Source organism: Lepidochelys kempii, chromosome 5, assembly GCF_965140265.1.
Source record: "Lepidochelys kempii isolate rLepKem1 chromosome 5, rLepKem1.hap2, whole genome shotgun sequence".
Classification (NCBI taxonomy): Eukaryota; Metazoa; Chordata; order Testudines; family Cheloniidae; genus Lepidochelys; species Lepidochelys kempii.
In genome coordinates, this window is record NC_133260.1 from 20,574,057 (window position 1) to 20,589,408 (window position 15,352).

Below are 15,352 nucleotides of genomic sequence, written 5' to 3' on the forward strand. Positions count from 1 at the left end.
GATTGAGGAGTTTGTAGGGAAGGAAGGAGGTTGGGGCATGGGGGAGCGGTGCAGGCTCCTGGCGGTGCTTACCTCAGGCAGCTCCCAGAAGCAGCAGCATGTCCCACCTCCTGCTCCTATGCAGAGGCACAGGCAGGTAGCTCTGCACAGTGTGCACTGCCTCGTCCGCAGGTGCTGCCTCCGCAGCTCCCATTGGCCATGGTTCTTGACCAGTGGGAGCTGTGGAGCTGGCACTTGGGGCGGGAGCAGCACACGGAGCACCTTGGCTGCCCCTACAAGTAGGAGCCAGAGGGGAGACATGCCGCTGCTTCTGGGAGCCACATGGAGCCGGGCGGGTAGGGAGCCTTGCCTTAGCCCCGCTGTGCCGCTGACCAGACTTTTGCCATCAGGGTCCCTTTTCGGCTGGGCGTTCCGGTTGAAAACAAGACACCTGGCAACCCTAGATCACCTGTGCTAGCTAGAATTAGAGCACTAGGGCTGAATCTCTTGGGACAAGTAAATGTAAGGGTAGGCCAAAGACTTTGAGAATCTGTTTTCCCATCATTATGCATAATACACATTAATATTAATGGTATTAACTTACATAAATTGCCTATGTGTCTGAGACAAACACTGTCACTAAATCTTTAAAATCTACAAATTTGCATTTGGAAACGCCTCCTGTCCTGAGTGCTTCTGAAAGTTCTGAAGGAACTTTTGGATCATCAATTGTTTTATCTCATATCAAATCATTTACATGGACCTCATGCCCAACATACTTTATGATACACCATTTTGTTGAGTGAAATATGCAATTTGTTGAAGTGTGATTCTACTCTGAAAAGTGACTAAGATTTTATTTATTTATTTATTTATTTTATTTACGTATTTTAAGCATTCTGGGATTTTGTATTTGTGTGCCAAGGAATGTCAGGTCAGAGTTACACAGTTTACAAGTAAGGTGGTTTTTTTTCCTTCACGTTGCAATGCTATAAACTCATTGTGGAATATGAAATTGAGCCATGTTCTTTTTAGGTCACATATCACCAATTTTTAAAATTCTGCAATCAGATTTTGGTTATTAATATTTTCTATAGCAACAGGGATAGCATGATGCTGTGTAATACAGATAGAATTTGATTCTTTGCCCCACAGAGTTTACAGTCGAAGTCCTCAATCCTTGCCAAAGATGTATGCTGTGGAACTCTGCTTGTTTAAATAGAGATTTAAAATTAGTGTTTTAGGTCTTGAGACATTATTTGGGGTTCTCTGATGCCCAGACTCCAAATGAGCAAACTCAAAAACCCATATAGGTTCCGACTCTGTGAGAATATAGCAGGTGTTCATGCAACACTGAGCTTCCCAATAATATAGTACCTAGTCAACTTCTTGTACCATCCTGCAATAGAAGAATCTGTTGTACCCATTGCATCTTTTAAAAAACACGCCTAATGTTTATAGATAAAACGTTCATTTTTCTCTTTACAAAATAGTTTAATTGTGCTTGAATTTTCCAGTCCAAATACTTCAATGACCTTTCTTCCTACAAAAAAAAAAAAAAAAAATTGCATATACAGCCTGGTATTCATGTAACCGTCAAATAATAGAGTATTATGTATGTATAATGCAAAAGGAGACATTTAGGCCCTGATCCAGCAAAGCAGTTAGGTGTATACATAACTTGAGAGTGGTCACTTTGGATGGGCTATTACCAGCAGGAGAGTGGGGGGGGGGGAGGGTGAGAAAACCTGGATTTGTGCTGGAAATGGCCCAACTTGATTATCATACTCATTGTAAGGAGAGTGATCACTTTAGATAAGCTATTACCAGCAGGAGAGTGGGGTGGGAGGAGGTATTGTTTCATGGTCTCTGTGTATATAATGTCTTCTGCAGTTTCCACAGTATGCATCTGCTGAAGCTCACGAAAGCTTATGCTCAAATAAATTGGTTAGTCTCTGCGGTGCCACAAGTACTCCTTTTCTTTTTGCGAATACAGACTAACACGGCTGTTACTCTGAAACTAGTGAAGTCAATGGGAGTACTTTAGTGCTTAAAGTTCTGCACATTCTGAAGTGCTTTGAAATAAAAACCTGTTTCCTTATGAAGTCTATAATCTAGCAAACTCCCAAGAAGCTACTATTACAGAGTGAAAAGAACTTATAAAGTGACAAAAAATTATTCATAATGGTGATCCTATGACATAAATTTAAACTAATCAATCTTCTTACTCTGTTTGACATCAAGAAAAATAAAGTTCTGACACAAAGTTTATACCTATAACTTCAGAAGTCTAATCTTAGATTTTTCATGGTTATACTTTTTTGCTGTTTTCTAATTTTACAAAGTTAAATGCATTCTGCTTTCAAAGCTATGGTCATTTAAAGCAATCACCTACTTATACAAAGGCCATTTGGCTCAAGTTGAGAAAAAGATATTAACTGTAATTGGAATTATTATACTGAAAATTATTTGTTTCTACATTTCAGATATCTGTAGTTTAAGTTTACAATACTTTGTCTTTCTTTTAAATAGGCAATGTCACTTAATGTAAGTTTAATAAAACATGTTGAACATAAAAGAATCTAATATTTTGATCTGTTATATTGTACACAGAAGCATGTAATTTTACCTACTTATGCAAAATTTTAAAAGCTTAGCTCATAAATTTAATTCTTTTACTAGTCTTTGGTTGCACTTTGATAAATAAATAGATCATCTAAGATTCAGTAGGCCAATTGCAGCATAATAATAGCTATTCAGAGGCAATTAAACTGCTTTTTTCATGCCGGCATGTGAGCGCGCCCTTTCACAACCTTCAACTTGATTCGCGGTGATTCAAAATTAACTTAAAAGTCTTGTTTGCTGACAGCTTAAAGCTTAATTGACTGAAAGCCAAATAGAGTGTGTTCTGTATTCAGCACTAGGACTATTGATAAAGCCATGTGTAAATTGCGCGTGTTGAAAGACACCGATTGGGCCCCCTGTTCTCGTATTAGCCCACAACTTAGCATTGCTGCACAGTCAGAATTGCTTTGTCAAGCCTTTTATCACATCAGGTTAACTCTCTCTGGAGTTCCTCCAGCAGCTGCAGTCTAGTATTGAGCTTCTGCAATACAGTATGGCCTGATATAATTTTGATGCTGATTTGTGCTTTCCTTTGTGACTTTCTTTTGCTTTTACTTCTAAATAAATGTATTGATAACATCTAAAATGATACATTCTTCTGCATTTTTCGGAGTAAGGCTGTATATACTAGTTTCTCATAATTAATATGAATACACAGATTTAAATCAGAAAGTGAGAAGCATATCCTATTGATTATACTGTTTGAAAGTGAAACTTAATTGGAGATTCAATGTGTTGTAATCAGAATAAAATATACATGCATGTTAAAGAATGTTGGGTTAAAGAATCAAGAAATTGCTAAAAATGTACCTATTTCTACTTGTGAATCTTAAAATATTTGTGCTGACATACTAGCCAGTAATATTTAACTTTACATGTAAAGCTCTTCTTTGTTTTTTCTGGGTCAGTCATTATTTCCCCGTAAAAGATAGCATGCTTTAATATAACAGGTTAAATAATACAGAAATGTATAGTCGCATGTAATAGTCACATATTTATATTAATAAAAATATGTATGCTTAATAGATCACACAGTTTGCTTGGGTATTTACATGTTTGCAGAGGGAAAATAAATTTGAGGCACTTCCCTCTATTTGTTACATATATAGATTACTCCCATTGATATCACTGGGAATTTTGGGTGTTCAAGGAATATAGAATCAGCTTTAAGAAAAGGCTGAGAATCTATCACTAAATATAACTGCTGTTTATTACTTTTGAGAAACTAGGTGGGTTGAACTGTAGGTACACATGTAACTCTGAATTTCCCTTTCTTTTATTAATTTGCCAATCCATACTGTTAGAAGATTTTTAATATATTTCTGCTACGCTTTCCCGTGGTGGTATTCACCTTTCCCTTTTTATGTCACACCTTTGGCACCAAATTTTTACTTTATAATTTTACCTTTTAAGTTTTCATTTGTATAGAGGTTAAAATTTTCTTAAAATTAATTTACAGATACTATGATGAGACCTACCATAAAAATAAATATATCCTATTATTTGTGTGTAGTGATAGTTGGACCGTTTCACTGTCAAATGGATTTCATTAAGCATTTTAAGTTATTTAATGGAAATATAGTAAAACAAGCCATGGAGAAATGTATTTTAATCATACTAAAACTGGGATTTTAAAAAAAATTAAATATTTTTAAAAGCATTTTTATGAAGCTGGATGTGTCAAAATTATATAACATTTGCAATGTTGTTGTAGCTGTGTTGGGCCCAAGATATAGAGAGACACCCACCTTGTCTCTAAAATTGTATGATGACATTTGAAAGTATACATTCTGCTGTTAACTTTTAACAATTTTCCTTACAGAAAAATGAATATTAGTTTCTTAAAAACATAGAACTTAGAGTCCGATATTGCTGTATCTCTTATTGCTTTCCGGGCAAAACATGGCTATCTAATTTTACCTGCCTTCTCATTGATTTCTAGTAAGAACCTGCAGTATTCATAAAGAATCAAGATAGGTTGCAACTCACATTCAAAATGACTATAATTTAAAATAGTTTTACTCTTACATTCCTTTTTAAGAAAGTAGTAATCATGTTTCAGTAAAACCACTATGGATCTGAATTTTACATTTGGATGTTTTACCTATGTCCAGAGAGATTTGATATTCAATAATGAATTGCTTTATTGATCAGGTGATGGAGTTTGGGGGGTTTTGTTTTTGTTTTGTTTTGTTTTAAATTATTTTTAACAACTGTTAATCTAACATATCTTTAAAAGCATTTGGGAAAACATTTGTATTCTTTATTGTTTAGCTATTAACTACATGCAAACTAACTACTCTCTTTTCAGACACACAACTTGCTGACAGTGACCTTTATTATTTTTTAATATTTTGTTTCCTTGTTAGAGTTGTGAATATTGATATTTCTAGCTGTGTTTTTAATGTAGCCAGAACTGATGCCTTGGCAAGAAAAAAATGTTGTTGTGAAATTCTAGTATCAATGTACTATACCTCATGATTCATTTTTCAATATTAATATCAATTTAAATACTGTGACATTGTAAGAATATAATTTTATTAATCTTCTAATTCGAAAAGAAAACAGGACAAGGTATTCTAGGTTTGGTTACTCAAATATTTAACTCTGCCATTTGTTGTTTAATGTATGCTTAAATATATTATTAACTCTAAGACACAAGATATTGTTTAATTATTGCTATTTGTTAATCTTATGCCGTATAGAAAATGCATTTATATATATATAGGTAGATATTTTTATTTACTGTATTTTCCATAGTATATTGCTATTCACTAGACTGTTGTTCTGTACTGTAGCATTCTTTTTATGACTGAATATTTCACTCTATTGAATTTCAAGGAGCATAAAATGGATGAAGATGATTCTCTTTCTCACAGAGCATAGACCAGTGAAAAATTGTCCTAGACAAAATGGATTCTTTACAGTTTACATTGGGAAAGTAGGCCAGATTTTTTTTTTTTACTTTAATAGAAACAAAATTGAATTTTGTTTTATTTACAGTAGAACCTCATACTCAGAATATCCTAATTCTATGAGGCATATATTTTATGTATGTTATTCTATGCATAACATTATTTTTATTGTTATGCAATTGTATCAGGCTTAAGATTTTATGTATGTTATTTGTACATTTATGCAGATGATATTGATGAAATAAGCTATAGATTTCTAACATAGTACAGCACAATACTGAGAAATCTATGGAATTTTAAATGCTGCATACAGATGCATGATTTTATCTAGTAAGTGAAATTACAAGATCATTGTACAGTAAATATTTGTATAATTTATGAATTTTTATAATTTATAATTGTATGGTAAAATAAACAAATGGCAGCATAATAAATACAATATACAGGCACACTTAAATTAATTCTTAACTCATTAAATAAATATTATATTATATGGCTTTTAACAGAATTATATTAAACTAATGCAATGATCACTTAGTTGAACTTACCAATGAGAGAGACACACACACACTGCAAAGCATAATAATTAATTTGTGGTCTTGGATTTTAAAAGTGAATAGGGAATTTCCAACCCACATACTTTCCGAATAAATCGTTGGTGAGCAAAGAAAGGTTTCATTTAACTGGAAAGAAAACAATCAGCTGTATATTTGTACATACCAAAAAGGAAACATTACTGCTTAACTTGCTATTCTGAATTAAATAAATATTTAATTTTTGATCCTTGTTTGCTGTAGCTTGTTAGGGATAACAAGTGCTCGACAGTAACAACCTCAGTATTTCGCAGTTAAAGGTGAAATCAGTTTGTTGTGATTAGTATTATGCATCTTCATTACAATTCAACAATTAAAGCCCAGGTCTGTGTTACCTGTAACAAAACAGGCAACAGAATGAATCTAATAGAAATCCATGGATAGATTAATACAGTTATTAAAATTTCATCTGTCACTGGTCTAAATCTGAAGATTGAGGCAAACTGAGGTTAGGAAATGCTGAGAATCACTGACAATGTGCAATAAGATACGAAACAGTTTCAGCAAACCATAAATGTGTGCAATAAGATACGAAACAGTTTCAGCAAACCATAAATGTATGAGTAAATATAAGATTACAAATAGTTTTATATTTTAACAAGACAATATACAAATCATTTCAGCTTTGTGGATACCTGGAAGCTATGAATACATTGTGTATTCAGTGAAGCCATGCTATTCCAAGTATGTTGTAACAAGGCCATACGTTGTTAAAGAGAACGGTATAAACATCACTAAGTGCTAATGAGTACTTGGTAGTCTATACTAATACTTTAGTGAATGCTGAACAAGTTTAGATGTTAAGCTTTTTAGGAAGAATGAATGATGGCTAATGATTATTTAATGACAGGTCCCTGGACTGAAAGGCACTTAGGACTCAAAGTGTACTGCAAATCCTATTTCTCAAAGCTTCAGACAGGTTTATTTGGTCTCACCTTGAATAAAACACCGTTGTATTGGTTTCATTGGTGTGGATTTAAACACATTATCAGCTTAGAATAGCAGCAGCTACGCTGCAGAAAATCAGTGTATTAATCCTTGTGGTTGCTGTTAGCTACTCTTAAATGTTTTCATTACAGACTCATTGAAATTACTAACAAATTTAAACTTGAATATTTCAATATTAACTCATTATTAAAGAAATTGAATTTCGCAATCACATATTTCAAGGAGTCCGTAATGAATAAAATGAAATAAGCTTACTAGAATGATAAGGATTTACAGATGGGTTCTAATCCCATACTAAGATTTCCGATCATACTTTTTATTAGTGGATGTCCATGCTGTTAGAGACAAAGCCCTTCAAATTAGAACTTTAAACTAAGGTACCTTCTGCTCATTTCTGTATGTAAATGATTGCATGATTGGTTTTGGAAAGAATACACTCTAGTGTTCTGGTCAGTATTTCATTTACCAGAGGAGGTTTTACACATTTACCAGAGGAGGTTAACATTCTGTGCTATGTTTGAGGCACTTCATTATGTAGTCACTATATTACTGGTGTCCAAATCATGGGAACCTCAAAAAGGCAAGTCACGCTGTTTAAAAAATTCTGTTGTAAATGTTACAAAAATATTCTGTGTATTATTAATATAAATGGCTATTCTTGTTAACCACAGAATGTTTCCTGCAAAAGCAAGATATTGCAATTTTTTAAAAATTTTAAATGTTTAAATATAAAATAACTGTACATGATTTTAAATGAAAATTAAATAGAAAAAATCTTGTCTTTTACAATATTATAGTATACTTGTAATATATTATAATATTGCCACTCCATTACCTTTCCTTTTGGGGAAAAATATGCCCCTGCCTTGATCTCATAACTAATGTTTCATAAACTGGATTTTTAAATGGTGTTTTGAGTGCTCTCAAGCTATCCAAATATGCATATCTTCTGTCTAGAAATTGTACGTTACAAACTGCAGAAAATTTTGGCAAAATCTGCAGTGAGATATTTTTCTTTAAAAACATGAAATTTTACTTGCTTTCTTATTTCTACTTGGCCCAATGTGTAATATTTTAGTAGCATCTATCTGTATCTAAAACAAAGAGATCATTAAAGACACTAATTAGATTTTTAAATTGAAGTGCCTGTACTTCTCCTGGGCAAGTTCTATATGAAACGTACAAAATTCTAGAAGGTGTGCCACAGGAGTCCAACACTTTATAAATGACTACATGGTAAACTACTTTTTCACTCTTAATAATTAAGGTCAGTAGGTAGTATCTCAATTCTATGAATAATTAAAAGACTGTTTAATAGCTAGACTGGTAGCCCTATAGTTAGTGCATTAAACTACTGCATGAGACCCACGTTTAATTCACAGTCTTGATCCCCAGGCCAGCCTAATATGGGAGGGCTATGAAAGTATCAGATTAAGATGTTTCTGAGGAGGGAGCACCTCATATTGACCCCAATTTTACAAGGACTGGCATTGATTTTCTCCAGTGAGAATCCAGTCCAGTCTCTTAATGTTGGGGAAGGAAAGAATAATGTCCATTCATTGGCAGTAGAGGAGGAGAGTTCTCCATTAAGGATCAAGGAAAAATATAGGAGTTTATCCATTTAAACCTTTAACCTTTTTTTCTGCAGCATAAGCTTTTGAATGTGCTGTCAGGACATGACAGATAGGTGCACCCACATTAGATGTATGTTTATTACAGATAGCCATTAAAAACTTAAAATATAGTAACGTTGTTGGGCTTTAGAGTTAACAATCACTGAGAAGTTCCTCCCTCTTTTGTTGTTTGTTGTCAGGCTTCCAGATTCAAGATAGCACTGTATTGGTTTGCATTCTAAAGGTCATGGTGGCAATCAAGCTACAAACTAATTTAATTTAAAACAAAATTAGAAATCAAAAAAGAAATCGTCGTAATAAGTTGTATAGAAAACCAGTTCTGGAGATATCTCTGTGGGTGCAGTAATGGTCTCATTCTTCTCTCACTTGCATTGGTTTAAATATCAGTAAATCCATGGAAGTCCACATAATTATCCCAAGGTAAAATAGTTGTAGGTAAAAGAAGATTCCTAGCTCATCAGTATGTGTTGGAATTTCCACCTCCATAGAGGTTTTTGCCCTATTTAACTGATATTTGTTGTGTGCTCAGCCAAATAGAAAGCTGAAAGAAGAGAGGAATTGGTTGAAAGGAGCAAACTATACTTCCCCACTCCCCTCTTCTATGCCCCCCCCCCAAAAAAAAAGTTGGATGCATAAGTTAAAGTTGCACAAAGGCAGCTTAACTTTCATATCCAGCACTTACTCAGCAGATCAACACACTGGGTTTCACAGACCTTGGCAGCGTTACACGGATGATATTTTCACATGACTGAATGTTCTTTTACAATTTTTCCAGTGTTCAGTATTTGAGGTTTCTTGCTGAGAGCTTTTTGTTTAGCATTAAGCATGTACATCTTCTGTTTGCATTTATTCTTTCTTTTAAAAACCTTGTTCTGTTCTCTAATGACACTGCAAGTAGTATATAAATGTGGTAAGGGAATTTTGAGAACTTGTTCCATATGTGTTTGTTTGGGGGTAAATGTTGTAAGTGGGAAGAAGTCACTGAATATCCTTGCCCCATTTCGTTAGAATGACCTTTGACAAAATATGTGAGGTGACACTTTTCAAGCATTTAAAGATCCAGAATCTGAATTAATATGCATAGAACCTCATTTCTCAACTGTAGCAGTTCTTTGGTGTCAGAATTCTGTCTCACAGTAAAGTTGTACTGTAAATTAATCTGTTTTTTTAAGCTATGCCATACTTTACATTCACATTGCACTGAGTTATTAGTTATGATTCCATCAAGAGGTTGGTGAAAAACAGGAAAGATTAATTGAAATAGGAGCCTTAATCAGATTTTATGGGACCAAATTTATCCCTGGTGAAACTCCATTGAGGCTCTACAACTAAGATCAATAGACAATTGTAATATAAATGTAAAGGACTTTAAAAAGTAGAAGTTTATCTCCATAATTAGGATAGTGGTGGTGTAGAATCCGTAACAGCTCTTAGGAGAAAGTAACATCTAAGAAAATGTGACAGCATATTTATTCTGACATCCATATATACGTGACCCATATTATTTACGACTTACGTAAGTATGGAGAGAATGATGTAAAATCTTATGACAGCAATGGTGTTGATTCTTTTAAAGTTTGAGCTAGACTAGATTTCTAATTAGGCAATCTGGACATGATTAGTTTAGAAAAGAAATACACAGGATATTCAGGCCAGCATTAGAGAACTTGATCTGGTTAGCTAGGGCAGCTCACCTTTATTATATAAAATTACTATACATGGGCAGGACATTTATAGTCCAGCAGGGGTCATGATACACATAATCTTCTCCGGTTCAAAAATAAACAACACTCCAAAATATCACAGGGTGGGTTTGTGGAGGAATTCTGTCTGTTTAATCAGTGGAAGAAAACTACCAACATAATGAATAGCTAAATTTTCAGGCCCTCAGAATATTTGTACATCATAACAAGGGCTACTTTATTCATTTCATCAATGAAAGAAGGAACCATAACTCTCTGGAGGCTATATCAAGTGAATTATATTGTGTCTCTTCCCACTTGTGGCAAATATTCTGCTACCTCCCATTCTGAGTATTGCTTTATACTATTATTTTTCAGTTTTGGTTTATTTGAAACATTATTAACTCTTCATAAGGTTTGAGAAGCCCTGAAATATTGTACACATTATTATTTTCTTCTATTGTGTATTGTCTTAGGAGCTAATTACCTGGGGAAAGTTGTAAAGTGGCATTTGGCTTTCTGTTAAATGTTCTGATCAATTTCAAGTGCTAGTTGTGTGCATATGATGTGCAGATTTTTTACATGCATCTAACTTAACCTTTAGTGTCCTATTTATATTGCAAATAAATTAATCTGCTGTGAGTTACACTTTTAAGAGCTTATTACAAATGTATTGGGTTAATGTATAAGTTGTGAGAAAATTGTTTTGCTTTGTCTGAGGAAGAATTATTTAAATTACTCAACTTTAATTGTTGTGTAAATGTTTTCTGTGAGGGGCTTGAAAATAACCTTTTTGTATGTTCAGATTTTCCAGTTGTTGTCAACATTAAACTGCAATTATAGAATTTATTTTCATCTCACATGAATGTAAACAAATCCCATATCCTCATTGTAGTTATTACGTATTTGGTTTATAAAACTTCCTATCTTTTGAAAACTGTCTCCAAAATTTCAATTCCACAAACTGTCATAGAATCATAGAATCTCAGGGTTGGAAGGGACCCCTGAAGGTCATCTAGTCCAACCCCCTGCTTGAAGCAGGACCAATTCCCAGTTAAATCATCCCAGCCAGGGCTTTGTCAAGCCTGACCTTAAAAACCTCTAAGGAAGGAGATTCTACCACCTCCCTAGGTAACGCATTCCACTGTTTCACCACCCTCTTAGTGAAAAAGTTTTTCCTAATATCCAATCTAAACCTCCCCCACTGCAACTTGAGACCATTACTCCTCGTTCTGTCATCTGCTACCATTGAGAACAGTCTAGAGCCATCCTCTTTGGAACCCCCTTTCAGGTAGTTGAAAGCAGCTATCAAATCCCCCCTCATTCTTCTCTTCTGCAGGCTAAACAATCCCAGCTCCCTCAGACTCTCCTCATAAGTCATGTGTTCTAGACCCCTAATCATTTTTGTTGCCCTTCGCTGGACTCTCTCCAATTTATCCACATCCTTCTTGTAGTGTGGGGCCCAAAACTGGACACAGTACTCCAGATGAGGCCTCACCAATGTCGAATAGAGGGGAACGATCACGTCCCTCGATCTGCTCGCTATGCCCCTACTTATACATCCCAAAATGCCATTGGCCTTCTTGGCAACAAGGGCACACTGCTGACTCATATCCAGCTTCTCGTCCACTGTCACCCTTAGGTCCTTTTCCGCAGAACTGCTGCCTAGCCATTCGGTCCCTAGTCTGTAGCTGTGCATTGGATTCTTCCATCCTAAGTGCAGGACCCTGCACTTATCCTTATTGAACCTCATCAGATTTCTTTTGGCCCAATCCTCCAATTTGTCTAGGTCCCTCTGTACCCTATCCCTACCCTCCAGCGTATCTACCACTCCTCCCAGTTTAGTGTCATCTGCAAACTTGCTGAGGGTGCAATCCACACCATCCTCCAGATCATTTATGAAGATATTGAACAAAACCGGCCCCAGGACCGACCCTTGGGGCACTCCACTTGATACCGGCTGCCAACTAGACATGGAGCCATTGATCACTACCCGTTGAGCCCGACAATCTAGCCAGCTTTCTACCCACCTTATAGTCCATTCATCCAGCCCATACTTCCTTAACTTGCTGACAAGAATACTGTGGGAGACTGTGTCAAAAGCTTTACTAAAGTCAAGAAACAATACATCCACTGCTTTCCCTTCATCCACAGACCCAGTAATCTCATCATAAAAGGCGATTAGATTAGTCAGGCATGACCTTCCCTTGGTGAATCCATGCTGGCTGTTCCTGATCACTTTCCTCTCATGCAAGTGCATCAGGATTGATTCTTTGAGGACCTGCTCCATGATTTTTCCAGGGACTGAGGTGAGGCTGACTGGCCTGTAGTTCCCAGGATCCTTCTTCTTCCCTTTTTTAAAGATTGGCACTACATTAGCCTTTTTCCAGTCATCCGGGACTTCCCCGGTTCGCCACGAGTTTTCAAAGATAATGTCATTGGTTGTTGCTATTAATCTCTGCTTTTGCCACATTGTGTTGCATATGCTTTTCTTAACAGAAAAGAGGGTGAAAGATGGGGAGAGTGTGATAATGGCAAACAAGGGAGGATATTTTTATTTGTTTTGAGTGAAATACTCTTGAATGAAAGATACATGCCCTGAGAATATTCTCACTGAAAGTTGTTCTCTATGGGCAGTGCTTTCCAAATCTAAATTACCATGTTCGGTGTTTAATGGTAGGTGCTATAGAAGTTGCTGAGATAGATACAAGAATTGAAAGTAGGGTTTGTTTTTTGGTTAAGGTACTGGATTGAGATTAGAGTTCTAGTCCTGGTTCTCCCCTTACTACTATGATCTTGGGCAAGTCACTTAATCATGCTGTGCCTCAAATCTCCATCTGCAACGAATTTGCATGTCATCCTTGCGCAGGGACCATTATAATCTTCTCTGTATCATTCCAGTTCTAGTATATGTGCTGCCAAAGCATGAGTATTAGAGTCCTTTTCTCCCACCCTTTGTCTTTCCTGTCTATTTAAACATTGATCATGTAATGGGTTCTCCACTGGCGCACCCCCTGCACCCACACAGTGCCCCATTTGTTTAATTAATTTGCTGCGTTGAACAAACTCATTAAATCTGTTTATTTCTTGTTTTGTTTGATAGAAAGTCTTGTATATGTGCATTATACATAATCACGCTTGAAATGTGTCTCAAAAATGACAAGGTATGCCATGGAAAGCAGAGGCTGGAAGCTCGATGTTTGTTAGTTTTCTCCAATGAGGAATATTATGATATAGATGTTTATGGGTAATGATTAAATCTTACTGATTACATTCACATGTGTAGCATTCTACATAAATGGCTAAAATATTCAAGTTTATAGTCCACCGTATTTTTATGTAACAGCTTTGTGTCATCTCATAGCACTTGATTGGGGCACAGCTGGAAAACATCCTGGATGGACTCAAACCAAAAGAGGCATCATCCACTCTGGGAAAACTACGTTAGCAACACATGTTCTTATGGGTTATCCTTACAGTAATACATTGTCCTGGCATCTACTTGTCTGAGAGTTTAATACCTAATACAATAACAGAGTACCATCAAGATGTTCCTAATAGCAGATATAAAGTATCTGGTAGTAGTCCATCTCTCATAAAACTGCCTTTAGCCTTAATTCAAATTCATTGATTCCTATTCCAGTTAAACCTGAAGAACTTAATATGTCTTTTAATCCTTTTATTGGAAGCTAAGATAAAATTAATTTTACCCTAGAACTCTGCAAAGCCAATTAACATGATCTTTAGAGTTATTTAGTAAAGTGCTTCAAACTGTTAAATTTATCCTGACCTCGTGGTTGCACTCTGACTGCTTTTTAAATGAAGTAATCAATATCTCACAGCCCTTTAAACAGTTTAACTTCTCAAATATTTTACTCATATTTTTATTTGAACAGTTTAGAAACATATTTACTCATATTAAGGTATCTGTAGAGACAATGGTTAACTACTGGCTTTGTTTTAGTATTAGAGATTTTATGCTTTGAAATATATTTTAATATGTGTTCATTTTGCTAAATCTGAGCAAATGAAGAAATCTGTCACTTCTATTTGTGTGTAATACAGTAAGTTTGTTATCTGTATGGCTTAAAATGTAGAACGTTTTCTCCTTTCACCAGTGTAGCTTCTTTTTTCCACATAAAGCTATTTGAGGTTATTAATTTTCTCTCTGTGATAGGGTGATCAACCGTCCTGTCAAGAAAATGGATCTCTGTGTCACCCTTTAGCATGATTAAATGGAGGCACGTTGCTGTGAGAAAATACCAAATTTTCATGAGACAAATGCAACTGTAGAAAGGACTTTTTTTATAGACATTTCATTTTAAAATCTCCCATTTGGCTGTCAGTTTATTTGTAGGAAATCATTACAATTAATTGTGTGTTCCTACTAATAATTCAAAGAAAGTAAGGGCAAAAACAAGTGCTCACTGAGATTTTTTTTCCCTTTGAAGGAGGAAAAAAAATACAGTGGTGAGAGAGAAGGAGCAATTTATGTTGGTACAATGAGTTGCTAATGAGACTGTCAGAACTACATTACCTCCACCCTGTTTTGGTCACAGCATTTACTGCTTTGTTAACAAAGAGTCAGAATCTTGCAATCTAGAGACTCTTGAGAAGTACAGTTGTAAGACTTGCTGAGATTTAAAATCCTATATGCTTCATATACAGGCCATGAGTGGCAGTGGCAGCTAGTGAGTCTATAAATCGTGAGATAAATGCATAATAGCCTACTTTTTAGAATATAATTAAAATATCTGGCAATAGGGCAATTGATAGTTTACCTTTAGCTTCAGAATTCTGGCATTATGGGCCAGGCACCTGTTAATGGATTACTTGTTAGTTTAGGGGTGAAACTTGACAGGTTTATTGGCCTTGGCTTATGTTTTTAAAGATATTGTTTTAAAAGACATCCTTCACGGTACAATAAAGGGTTAATGCAATATTATTGTAATCAAACAGAAGGAAGAACAACAAAG

General features: G+C 35.3%; 1 protein-coding gene and 1 non-coding gene across 7 annotated transcripts in view; one reads left to right on the forward strand and one right to left on the reverse strand.

The window, feature by feature from the left end:
- Positions 1 to 15,352, forward strand: part of WDR7 (WD repeat domain 7) — a 385,390-nt gene that overhangs the window by 228,752 nt on the left and 141,286 nt on the right. The gene's annotated exons all lie outside the window — the stretch shown is intronic.
- On the reverse strand, positions 13,202 to 13,303 carry LOC140912164 (U6 spliceosomal RNA). Its single transcript, XR_012159242.1, has one exon. It is a non-coding gene; the product is annotated as a U6 spliceosomal RNA (small nuclear RNA).